Here is a 13780-nt window from a genome sequence, read left to right on the forward strand (position 1 = left end):
TGAGGTCTCCTGAAGGTCAACTCAGACCTTCAGGGGACCAGAGGAGCCTTGCCTTCCAGGACTTGTACACAGCTTCTAGGTCTAATATAGTAACACCCGGGGGTGGGGGATGCATGTGAGAGGAGGCACAATCCATTTAAGCATTTTCCACAGAAAGTTGGCAGGTCCTCTCTTTTCTCGGGATCAACACGACTTCTCAGCCCTCCAATTCCCTTCCCTCTTGGCTTCTCTCTCTCCCCCCAAAAAAGGTTGAGGGACTTCCCTGGTAGTCCAGGGTTTAAGATTCCAGGCTCCCAAGGCAGGCGGCACGGGCTCGAACTCGATCCCACCAGCTGAGACTAAAGGTCCCAAACACCACAACTAAGACCCGGTGCTGCCCAAATAAATAACAAAATCCAAATAACGTACTCACCCCACACAAGCCCCCCAAGGCAGTGGGCACAGAGCTTAAGGCCAACTTGAATTGGAATGAAGGAAAAGGGAAGAAGGCAGACGTTCTTAAAGATGACTCTGCCTCCCAGTGCCATCTTAGCATCCAGGGCAGGGTTTTGCAAAGGTTTCTCTCTATAGCACGTACATAGGATCAGCTGTTTCTTATTTAAAATGCAAATGTCAGGACTCAAAAAACTCAGGAGCTCTGGGGCCAATGAAGTTTGCTGCTGCTGCTGCTAAGTCGCTTCAGTCGTGTCCGACTCTGTGCAACCCCATAGACGGCAGCCCACCAGGCTCCCCCAATCCCGGGATTCTCCAGGCAAAAACACTGGAGTGGGTTGCCATTTCCTTCTCCAATGCATAAAAGTGAAAGTGAAGTTGCTCAGTCATGTCCGACTCCTAGTGACACCATGGACTGCAGCCTACCAGGCTCCTCCATCTATGGGATTTTCCAGGCAAGAGTACTGGAGTGGGGTGCCATTGCCTTCTCCGAATGAAGTTTGAGAACCACTCAATAGAACAGGAGTTCTCCAAGGGTAATTCTTAGCCTAGCAGCTTTGGAGCCCCCAGCCCAGCTTGTTAGAGATGCAAGTTCTCAGGCTCCAACTTGAGACCTACTGAATCAGAAACTGAAGCGGTACCCAGCCACCTGAAGTTTAACAAGCCTCCTCAGCTGACTCTGTGCATGCTCAGGTCTCAGAACTAACTGCAATAGAGCAAAGATTCTAAAGCAATGGTTCGCACTGTTGCCTGCAAATTGGAATCACCTGCAAGCTTTTAAATTCAAATGCGTCTCTATCCCAGACCAATTAAATCAGCATCTTCATGGGTGGAGATTTTTAAAGACCCTCACGTAATTTCGGGGCTTCCCTTGTGGCTCAGCTGGTAAGGAACCTGCCTGCAATGTGGGAGAGCTGGGTTCGATCCCTGGATTGGGAAGATCCCCTGGAGAAGGAAACGGCTACCCACTCCAGTATTCTGGCCTGGAGAACTCCATGAACTGTATAGTCCATGGGGTCACAAAGGGTCAGACACGACTGAGCAACTTTCACGTAATTTCAAGGACAGCCAAGGTTAAGAACCACTTGTAGGAAGTGGGGAAACTGAGGTATCACCAGGACTGTCTCACAATAAATAAACCCTCCCTGCTGGGGTAGCCTGCTATTGTCCCCAGCCTGAGACTCTCTGCAGTCCTTATTATGGATGGAATAGGGTCACCTTACACCTGTGTGTTTGCATGGATTAAAGACTTAAATGTAGGGCTTAACACCATAAAACTCCTCGAGGAAAACAGGAAACACCTCCTTAATACTGATCTTGGCAATGTCTTTTTAGATATGACACCAGAAGCACAAACCACAGAAGCAAGAATCAGCAAGTGGGACTACATCAAACTAAAAAGCTTCTTCACAGCAAAGAAACACATCAACAAAATGAAAAGGCCATCTATAAAGTAGAAGAGAGTGTTTGCAAACCATATATCCGATTAGGGGTCACTATTCAAAATACATAACGAACTCATGTAACTCAATGGCAAAAAGCAAGCAATCAATTTTAAAATGGACAGAGGATCTGAACAGACATCTTCCCGAAGAAAACATACAAATTGCCAACAGGTATGTGAAAAGGGAAGTACAAACCAAAACCACAATGAGATATCCCCTCACACCAGTTAGAATGGCTATCATCAAAAAAAATAAATAAATAAAAAGAAATAACAAATTCTGGCAAGGATATAGAGAAAAAGGAACACTTGTGCACTGTTAATGGGAATGTAAATTGGGGCGACCACTATGGAAAACACTTGAAGGTACCTCAAAAAATTATACCATATGCTCCAGTAATTCCATTTTTTGGGTATTTATATGAATAAAATGAAAACACTAATTTGGAAAGGTGTCTGCCCCCCTCCCCCATGTTCAGTGCAGCCTTATTTACTTTAGCCAAGATACAGAAACAGGCTATCCCAGCAGGGAGGGTAAGTGTCCACTGATGGATGGATGGAGAAAGAAATGTGACACGTATATATATATCTATCTCAGCCATAAAAATAAAGGAAATTCTACCATTTGGAACAACATGGATGAATGTGAAGGACATTATGCTAACTGAAATGAGTCAAAGAGAGAAAAACAAATACTGTCCAATGTCTTTATAAGTAGAATCTAAAATAGTCACTCCAGCACTCTTGCCTGGAAATCAGAGTCAGACTGAGAGACTTCTCTTTCACTTTTCACTTTCCTGCATTGGAGAAGGAAATGGCAACCCACTCCAGTGTTCTTGCCTGGAGAATCCCAGGGACGGTGGAGCCTGGTGGGCTGCCATCTATGGGGTCGCACAGAGTCAGACACGACTGACGTGACTGAGCAGCAGCAGGATAGTCAAACTCGGGACTTCTCCGGTGGTCCAGTGATTAAGACTCAGTTCGGTTATCTGTTTTATATATAGTAGTGCTGTATACCTGAAACTAGCCCAACACTGTAAATCAACTCTATTTCAGTGAAAAAAATGTTTTAAGTGTAAGGAGAAGAGGAAACTTCCTCCAGAGTATCATTCTGAATCAGTAAGAATCTGTCTGTTCCTTTTCAACAAAGAAATTAAATAGTTCACTTTGGGGGGGGGAGGTCTTTTTAAAATTTATTTATTTTTTAATTGAAGGATAATTGCTTTACAAAATTTTGTTGTTTTCTATCAAACACCAACAAGAATAAGCCACTTTTTCACCAAGAAAATCAGCAAATACCCATTGGCTCTTCAGCTTTTAGAGCTGCAATGTCCAACAAAAATGAGTCACATATGTAATTTAAATTTTCCAGCAGCCACAATTAAAATGCAAAAAGAAACAGGTTAAATTCATTAAAATAACATATATAACTCAATATGGGCTTCCCTGGTGGCACAGCAGTAAAGAATTCACCTGCAATGCAGGAGATGTGGCTTTGATACCCAGACTGGGAAGATCCCGAGAAGGAAATAGCAACCCACTCCTGTACTCTTGCCTGGAAATCCCATGGACAGAGGAACCTAGTGAACTACAGTCCACCAGGTCATAAAGAGTTGGACACGACTTATTGACTAACACAACCACAGCCTAACCCAGTGTCTCAAAAATATTATGTAAAAATGTATGACAGTATAAAGTTATTAGACACATTTTATATTTTAAAAAAAGAGAGAGAGAGTCTGCCTACCAATGCAGGGGACGTGGATTTGATCCCTGGTCTAGGAACTAAGATCCCACATGCTGCAGGGCAACTAAACCCATGTGCCATAACTCCTGAAGCCCACATGCCTAGAGCCTGTGCTCCATAACAAGAGAAGCCGCTGTGAGAAGCTCACAGCACAACTAGAGAAAGCCCGCACACAGCAACGAAGAGCCAGCTCAGCCACAAAATACATAGATAAGTTATAAGAAGAAAACAGTCAATTAATTTTTGCCTATTAAAATTTTTGATGAATTAAAATTTTTTATTTTTATTTTTAATATAAAAATTAAATAGTCAAATTCATAGACTCAGGGAGTAGAATGGTGCTTACCAGGGGCTAGAATAAGGTGGCTGGGGCAAATGGGGAGATGTTGGTCAAAGGCTACAAACTTCCAGTCATAAGATGAATAAGCTGAGGATCAAATGCAAGGCATGATTATTCCATTAATAATACTGTATTTTACACTGGAAACTTACTAAGAGAGTAGATGTTAAATGTTCTCACCACACCCGCCCCCACAAAATGGTAACCATGTCAGGTGGTGGATATGTGGTAATCATTTCACTATATATGCATATATTAGACCATCACATTGCAGGCCTTCAATATATACAATTTTTATTTGCCAATTCTGTCTCAATAAAATCAGGGAGAAAAAGAAAAAGGAAGGAAAAAAAACCAAACAAACCATCCGTCTAGAGTAACATACGTCAGCTGCACATCCACTAATATGAATGCAATTAGTAAAAACATTAGGATTCTGTTTACACCAAACTATACTAAATATTCTTTGTTTAAGAAAGTCAATTAGGTGCAAAACACATATTCATTTGTTATTGGGCACTAATTGCCTGCAAAAAGTAACAACTGTACTTGAGACTTAAAATCATGAAATTTTGAAGCCACCAACTCTTGAAAATAGGAGTACAACCAGAGCTCTGATTTATGAGTTTGGAAACTACATATGTTCCTGTTTAAACATGTGCCATGTTCAACCATATGTGGTTCCTTTAAATCTATTTATAGACGGTAAGTATATTTAAGGCAGTCATGTGTAGCAAACCAGTTGTAGATAAAATTGCACAATGTCTTTTTCTTCTCTTTGACTATCAGACTGAAGACTTGCCTGTTAGTTGACTTTAATGTGCAGGAATCACCCGGGAACCTGATTCAGGAGGTCTGGGTTGGGACCTGAGACTCTGTATTTCTAACAAATCCCAGAGGGTCACTTCCATCTCTCTCAGTTAAATGGGCACTCCGCAGTCCTCATCTTCCGCTTCATCTCAGCACCATGTGACATCGCCCTCATCACCCTCATCACCCTCGCTCCCTTGATATCTTGGACACTGCTCTCCTGATTTTTCTTCTCTGTCTCCTCGTTTTCACTGTCCTTTTCAGGCTCATCTTCTGCCAGCTGTGAACAAGTAGAATTCTTTAAAGCTCAATTCCCATCAGCTTTCCATCTATTCCAAACATTGCCCTTAGGTCAGCGGCTCTCCACTGAGGTGTATTTTGTCCCCCAAAGGACATTTGGCAGGGATGGATGGTTTCCACAGCTTGAGCGCAGGGGAGGTGCTCGTGGTATCTAGTGGGTAGAGGCTGGGGATGCTGCTCAACACCCTACAATGCACAGGACAGCTCTCCCCTCAAAAGCATCCCCCCTACACACTTCATCCCAACAAAGGCCTTTTGGTCAGTAATGCTGAGGTTAATAAGCTCTACCCTAGGGCAGTGCTTCTCACACTGTAGCATGCCTGGCAACCGCCTGGGTCTGTTGTTGCATTCAGATTCTGATTTAGGAGGTACAAAGTGAGCTTTTCTGAGGAGCTTCCAGGAGGTGCCAATGTGGCTGGTCCAGGGACCACACTTTGGATAGAAAGGCCCTAAACTATATCATTTCTGTGCAAGGCGTCCATCACTGTCACCACCACAGGAGACCTGAACTACGTATCTCTAGTTCACAGCTCTCTTTCTTGAGCTCCACAGACGATGGTCAACTACTGACTCAGCATCTCCAATGTGGGTATTGGAAACCTCCTCAAATCAATATTACTAAGCCACACTTGTGACCTCCTGCTCCAAATGTTGTCTTCTTTCAATGCTGTCTTGTTCAGTCAACTCATTTTCACATCTCAGCTCTGGTGGTCTTCCTTAGGCTGCCTGCTCCTCCAGTTCCCCAATCTGACTCAGTTCTCTGACCTGTAATGTGAGAATTATATAATCTTCTAGAACATTCTTCCTTTCCTTCAAAATACTTGAATCTCCCCCAATATGATTATCTGAGTAATGAGTTTCTGAATAAGCTCTAAGGAAATGAAATATTTCTATTTTTGCTGATCAGCATCTCCTTGGGCCCTAGAATGATGCCTGGTCCATAATAATATTTATTGAATACCTGAATAAAATGAATAAATGAGTGAGTGAATATAATTGACAGCTTCTAAATACATCAATATAATGCAGAATACAAATTCTAAATAACTTAATCTGCACTATCTCATAAATGCTTAAAAGGAAATCATGGCACCCAATCAATAATACACGACTGAGCAACTGAACTGAACTGAATCAATAATAAGGAGTCTTAGAAATGATATCTTTAGTGCCCTTGAAGGTAATGACTCTGTCTGTCTCCTGAAAGGATGAGAAACCTTTAAGTTTTGGTCTTAGACTCTAAAAAGAAGAGTCTTCTTCATTTCATGAGTCCAAGCATGGCCTGATGTTGTAGAGGCTAATTTATTAACAGAGTACATTTAATTGAGACTTTATTCATGTCTTATTGATTCAGAATGATACTCTGGAAGGAGTTTCCTCTTCTACTTCCACTAAAAAAAGTTTTAAATTGAAATCTAGTTGATTTACAATGTTGTGCTAGTTTCAGGTGTTCAGTTCAGTTCAGTCACTCAGTCGTGTCTGACTCCTTGTGACCCCATGGACTGCAGCACGCCAGGCTTCGCTGTCCATCACCAACTCCCAGAGCCTGCTCAAACTCATGTCCATCGAGTTGGTGATGCCATCCAGCCATCTCATCCTCTGTCGTCCCCTTCTCCTCCCGCCTTCAATCTGTCCCAGCATCAGGGTCTTTATCAATGATTTGGTTCTTCACATCAGGTGGCCAAAGTATTGGAGTTTCAGCTTCAGCATCAGTCTTTCCAATAAACATTCAGGATTGATTTCCTTTAGGATTGACTGGTTGGATTTCCTTGCAGTCCAAGGGATTCTCAAGAGTCTTCTCCAACACCACAGTTCAAAAGCATCAATTCTTTGGTGCTCAGCTTTCTTTATAGTCCAACTCTCACATCCATACATGACTACTGGAAAACCATAGCTTTGACTACACAGACCTCTGTTGACAAAGTAATGTCTCTGATTTTTAATATGCTATCTAGGTTGGTCATAGCTTTTCTTCCAAGGAGCAAGTATCTTTTAATTTCATGGCTGCAGTCACCATCTGTAGTGATTTTGGAGCCCAAGAAAATAAAGCCTGTCACTGTTTCCATTGTTTCCCCATCTATTTGCCACAAAGTGATGGGACCGGATGCCATGATCTTTGTTTTTTGAATGCTGAGTTTTAAGCCAACTTTTTCACTTTCCTCTTTCACTTTCATCAAGAGGCTCTTTAGTTTCTCTTCACTTTCTGCCATAAGGGTGGTATCATCTGCATATCTGAGGTTATTGATATTTCTCTTGGCAATCTTGATTCCAGCTTGTGCTTCATCCATCCCGGCATTTTGCATGATGTACTCTCCATATAAGCTAAATAAGCAGTGTGACAATATACAGCCTTAACATACTCCTTTCCTGATTTGGAACCAGTCTGCTGTTCCATGTCTGGTTCTAACTGTTGCTTCTTCACCTGCATACAGATTTCTCAGGAGGCAGGTAAGGTGGTCTTGTGTTCCCATCTCTTAAGGATTTTCCACAGTTTATTGTGATCCATACAGTCAAAGGCTTTGGCATAATCAATAAAGCAGAAGTACATGTTTTTCTAGAATTCTCTTGCTTTTTCCATGACCCAACGGATGCTAGCAATTTGATCTCTGGTTCCTCTGCCTTTTCTAAATCCAGCTTGAACATCTGGAAGTTCACGGTTCATGTACTGTTGAAGTCCGGCTTAGAGAATTTTGACCATTACTTTGCTAGCGTGTGAGATGAGTGCAGTTGCGTGGTAGTTTGAACATTCCTTGGCATTGCCCTTCTTAGGGATTAGAATGAAAACCGACCTTTTCCAGTCCTGTGGCCACTGCTGAGTTGTCCAAATTTGCTGGCAAATTGAGTGCAGCACTTTCACAGCATCATCTTTTAGGATTTGAAATAGCTCCACTGAAACTCCATCATGTCCACTAGCTTTGTTCGTAGTGATGCTTCTTGAGGCCCACTTGACTTCACATTCCAGGATGTTTGGCTCTAGGTGAGTGATCACACCATCGTGATTATCTGGGTCATGAAGATCTTTTTTGTACAGTTCTTCCATGTATTCTTGCCACCTCTTCTTAACATCTTCTGCTTCTGTTAGGTCCATACCATTTCTGTCCTTTATTGTGCCCATCTTTGCATGAAATGTTCCCTGGTACCTCTCATTTTCTTGAAGAGAACTCTCGTCTTTTTCATTCTCTTTCTTTGCATTGATCACTGAGGAAGGCTTTCTTATCTCTCCTTGCTATTCTTGGGAGCGCTACAGTTCCAGGTGTATAGCACTACTATATATAAAATAGATAACCAACAAGATCTTCTTACTCAGTGACATCAAGTCCTGAAGTGGGGCATGTGGTCTGCTATGGGCTGATTGATGATAGTTGGAAAATGGTAACTGCTCCTGTCTGTCTCGGTCCCCTGGCTCTTGTTCTCTCAGGACAACCTGCCAATAATAGGGCACACCCCCCACCCTTGCTTCTACCACCCTGAGGTAAGCTCTGTATAACAGGGCACCTTCACTCTGGATTGAAGTTTCTTCTTTTCTGCCTGTAGCTGGGTGGGCCAACTCCATGGAGTTGGGGGGTTGGAGAGGTGTCAGATGACAAGTCTATGCCATGGGCATCAAATTTAGCAAATGCTGGGTCTTAACCCCACCTGACACCAGAATGTACAGCTCAGCAGGAGAGAAGTGTAAGGAACTCGGCTCCCCCAGACCCCAACAATTCTGCAAACATCACATTCTAAATGGAATCCTAAATGTCCACGTGAACCTCACCAAAGCGGGACTTGATGCAGGTTTGGTATCTAGCACCTCTTAGGGAGAGATCAACCCTGCCCATCACATTCTCGGAAGAGAGTACTTTATACTTTTGTATGTAAACCTTGATACGGTCTCTCTCCACAGGGCTTTTTAAAAGAAGTTTTTGGAAAACAGGCAATATCAGGAAAATTGTAAACTCACATGTGACAATGGAAAAAACCCATTATATCCAGAGTCAGTGACAATATTAGGAGATGGTGGGGGAGGGGAAGAACGGGAAAAGCTGCATCCTGATTTTTGACAGTAAAGAAGCACACAGGCTCCTATGCAGATGAACACGGAGCTCCTTCAGACTTGTGGGTTTTCTTCATCTTCTTGCAGGATCATAGGAAAAAGCAGAACTGGTGACATATGGGAAATTGGATCAATGAAAAGGGACTTTCCTCTGATAAGTTTTGAGCAGGAAGTGGTCAGCATTCTCATGATATGAAGATTATGGAAAATGAAAACTAATACTTACGGAAAAGGCCTGAAGAAATGAGCTCTGGATATCTGAGACATTTCTGGAAATTCTGATGGACTTCAATTCAAAGAAAGCAAGAGGAGACCAAACTGTGAGTGAGACTATGTAATGTGTGGAAGCGCTAACAAATGAAATATCACCCTTTGAATAAAAAAATTTAATTATATGAACATAATACATGAAATACATAAACTTTACACAGCAGAAAAGGCCAAAAGAAGGATATTTCCAGATACTGTACACTAAGAGCAAAAGACTAAAAATATTAGTGAATATGAGGAATGAATTAGTGAATATGAAGAATGTTCTATAAATATAAGAGCAAGTGAGCATGCCATCATCTTTGACTTGTTTAATGCTGCCTGTGGGAAGTGGTCATGAAACCCCCAAGCATCGTGCCCACCCAGAGACAGTTTTCATCAACTCACAGTTAAGCAGGATGGGAAAGACCGCTAATCCTCAAACGATTAAATTACAGCAGGCTTTAAAGATGCCATACATGGGCTGAGGGGGGTGATGAGGAGGTGGTGGAGGAGAACAGGTAGATTAGTCAGAAACAGGAGACAGAGAGAGAGAGAGTGCTTAGTGAGTGAGATTGGAGTCAAGAGAGCGACTAAAAGGTATCACTACTACATAAACCACAGTTCAACATGGCGGCCACATTATATGGAAAGAGGAGATGTGTCATAGGGAAAAGAAAGCCGCTCACCAGGTTAACTCAGGTTTTTCTTCTACACCCGCACGTGCAAATGGCAATGCATGGCCAGCCCCATCTTGAGACAACAAGCCAAGCAATGGAAATAAGTGGTTGAAACAGAGTTAATTGTCTATGGTCCTCAATATTTTCAAATTGCCCTCTCATCAATAAACAACATTGAACATACAGCCCTACATATTTCTGTGTTAACACACTGGGGATATGATAAAATAGCCACAGACACACTTTCTAAAAGATGATTATATCTATTATATTCTCTGTCCACACCCCACTTTGGGACCTAGCCAAGGGTCTCAGTAGCAGACCAGCAACACACATGAAGTTTCACTAGGTGGCGCTCTGCACCGCATATGTACAACCACAGTCAGCATCTAACTCAGTCAGACACTAGGAAAATGACAGTCAAGACATCCTTGAAACCCTGAACACAAGCAGCAGCTCTACTGGTCAGGATCCACAAGACTTCGAATCACTTCGCCACTTGTCTCTGTCACTACTCAAATCTGTTCGGTGTGCCTGCCCAAACCGTGTTCACATGTTAGCCCTGAACAGAACTGCCAATCCTATATGGTTAGACTATGTCCCTCCTGAAAACAAGTGCCAAGAGGGAAGCGATTTGAGTTGAAGGGCAGTGGGTTAAGAGTGCCGAGGTCTGGATGCAGGAGAAAAGAAATCGAGCATATCTGGGGGCTCGGGCTTTTCTTGTTGAAAGGATCCCCATGTTGACTCTCCCTGGTATCCCAAAGGAAGATGTGGTGCTTCCTGCATGGGCTCCACAAACCAGCTGCTTCAGAAGCACTTAGGGAGTTTCCAAAATGTCCTGGGTACCAGAGGCCAGGATCTCTGGCATGAAGGACTGCAATCCACATGATATCTAAGCTCCTTGGGTGATTCTGAGCCCCTGTAAAATTGGGAGAACCAACTGGTCTGAGTGGACAGAGCTGGGTCAGTTTGGGGTAGGGCCATTTCCAGCTTCATGGATCTTGGCAGTTGACTTAACACATCTGATCGCACGTTCATCTCTGAGTTAATCCATCCTCTTTAAGATGGAGCCCCTAATACCACCTTCAGGGAGCCGCTGTGAAGATTTAATGGAATAAATTAGGTGCTGAACTTGGCATTTGCTGCTTTATAAATGTGACTCCTTCCCCTCCACTTCCCTCTCCAGACCCCACTAGATAATGCTGTCCAGGTACCAGTGACTTCATCTTATGCCCTTCTTCCCAAGATCCTTCTTGCTCTCTCCTCACCTGTCACTCCCTGGGGGGCCTGCCCTCAAGAGGAAGAGCAAATTGGTGATGATTTTACAGTTCATTCTTCCCATTCCACTTTCATTGAAGGGCAACTAAATGGTGGGAAATGAGGACCCAGGGGAGAGAGATGAGCCCTATAAAAGATTGTTATTTAATGCATTTCTTGTTGTTTAGCTGCTAAATCATGTCTGACTCTTTTGCGACCCCAGGGACTGTAGCCCACTAGGCTCCTCTGTCCATAGGATTTCCCGGGCAAGTATACTCCAGTGGGTTGCCATTTCCTCCTCCAGGGGATCTTCTGGGATCAGGGATTGAACCCATGTCTCCTGCTTGGGAGGTGGACTCTTTATGAGACTGAGCCACTGAACCACCAGGGAGGCCCACTTACTGCATACCACCTGATTACAAGGTCCTGCTTGGTGGGCCACCGCTTGGACCTGGCTCAGGAGTATTATCCACTGCTTCAAGGTGACTTCAGGACAGCAGGCTGGTTCTAACTGCCAAAAGAGTCCACACTCCTCCCATTCCCTGCCAGTTTTTTTAGCAGCGCAGTCCCCCTGGACAAAGGGCCTTGGATATGGGTTCATGGAGATGTTCCTACCAAGTTCTATGGCTCATGCAATTCACTATTGCAAAAGCCTCTGGGATGTCTGACCCGCTGCATCTCCTTGGCCAGTGATGAGTGAAGCAGTCATGTGTATCATAGAAGACAAAGACGGTGTCCTATTTGTCTGTCTCTGGCCTTTGCTTCAGGGGCATCACCAGCCAGGATTCTGAGAACCGTTTTCTTGTGTTAGAAGCATCTGCCCATCTCACTGTGACCACTGGTGGGCTCTAGGGATGTATAAAAATTGCCATAAGGCCACAGGGACTTCCTCTTACCCTCCAGAAACTAACAGACTGTTTCTGGAGGGTGCTTGTGAGACACTGGCACTCAAACCTCCTCAGTCAACTAGTCTGGGCTCTTCCAAAACTGTTAATATAAATCACCAAGAGGGAGAAGGGATGTTTATACAAAGAAAAACAACCACTGAAGTGTCATGGCAAACATGTTAGAAACTGTCAATACTTACAACCCAAGAGCAGGGTAATCTTGAAGGCAGAGCACCGGATCTCATCCAGTTTCTTAGCTCACATGGTTGAAAATTGAGATAAGTTGAAAGAATATGAATTTGAATGTGACGGAGAGTCTGGCCCATGTCGGCCAGGGAAAGTTCCACCATGCCAGTTCAGAAGCTCAGGCTCACTGAAGCAGGTGGGGATTGACTCTGCGAGTGTGGGAAAGAGACCAGTGTTAAACCAGGATGTTAAACACACCAAACCAGTGCTTCCCAACAGAAGAATCCACCTGCAACGGTGGCTCCTTCTCTTCATTCTTGTGCAGGACACGAGACTGGCTGTGGGCCCTAAAGCCGAAAAGGGAGCTGAGAGGGAGAGGGAAACAAAAGAAGAGATATAAAACCCTCAAACAGGGTGCAAGTGCCCTGCTGCCATCTCCCCGTCACCAGCGTGGATGGCCCCCGTGTCACCAGGCCTTCCACCACGCAAGCTCCTCACGAGTTTGGGGCTTTTTCGCTCTTTGTAGCCCTCCCCCCTCACTATGTTGGTCGGCTGGCACATCTCATATTTGCCTTCGTTACATTAACTCAGTGACATGGATTCATTTTCAGGCCTCGTGTTCTCCAGAGAACATCTCCTTTGGAGTCGCCCTCGATCACATTCTGTGGTCGTTTTCCTCCCACACTGATATTTGTATTTCTGGAGAGACAAGGAATTCCCAGTGCTTCTTAGGCTCAAGGGTTCAGACTTCCAGGAGAGGGGACTTGTGTCCCACTACCAACTTCTCCTGAGGTCCGGCATCCCACGGCCCAGCTGGTCAATCTGCCCCCTAGCCAGAGTTCTCTGCTCACTTGAGTGTGCGCAGAAGAGGTGTCCCCACCCCCCATTGTAAAATGGGGCCATAAATACCTTACAGGAGATGCAAGCTGGATCCTCTTGGTGAGGACCACGAGAGGTCAACAAAAAGCGTGTTTTATGCGGGGGCGAGGGGGGGGCAGGGACAGCCTCCTGAAAAAGAGGCGTGTGCATCCTTGCTGTCCCCGTCAGCTTCCGCAGGAACAAGACAAGACGACACCCAGACTGTTACATCACTGCAGCCCCTCTCATGTACCCTGTACTCCCTGACTACATGTAAGAGATCAGCTGGACCTAAGACTGGGCAGAGCTGGGAGCAGACGTGAGGATGGGCCAAGAGACCTTAAGAGACCCTGACTCAGCCATGGGGTTGCAGTCATACTCAGCCTTTCTCTGCTCTACAGACTGCAGCTGTGTGTTTTGCCTTTTTCGCAGCCATAACACTTACCTGCCCAATGCCTCTCTTGGCTTGGATCCTACAAATGCCCAAGTCGTGCTAAGGTACAGTCTCTATCCGAGGAGGAAGGACAGGTTCAGGGCTGGAAGTGGTTGGGAAC

This window comes from Capra hircus (genome assembly GCF_001704415.2).
Source record: "Capra hircus breed San Clemente chromosome X unlocalized genomic scaffold, ASM170441v1, whole genome shotgun sequence".
NCBI classification, from domain to species: Eukaryota; Metazoa; Chordata; class Mammalia; order Artiodactyla; family Bovidae; genus Capra; species Capra hircus.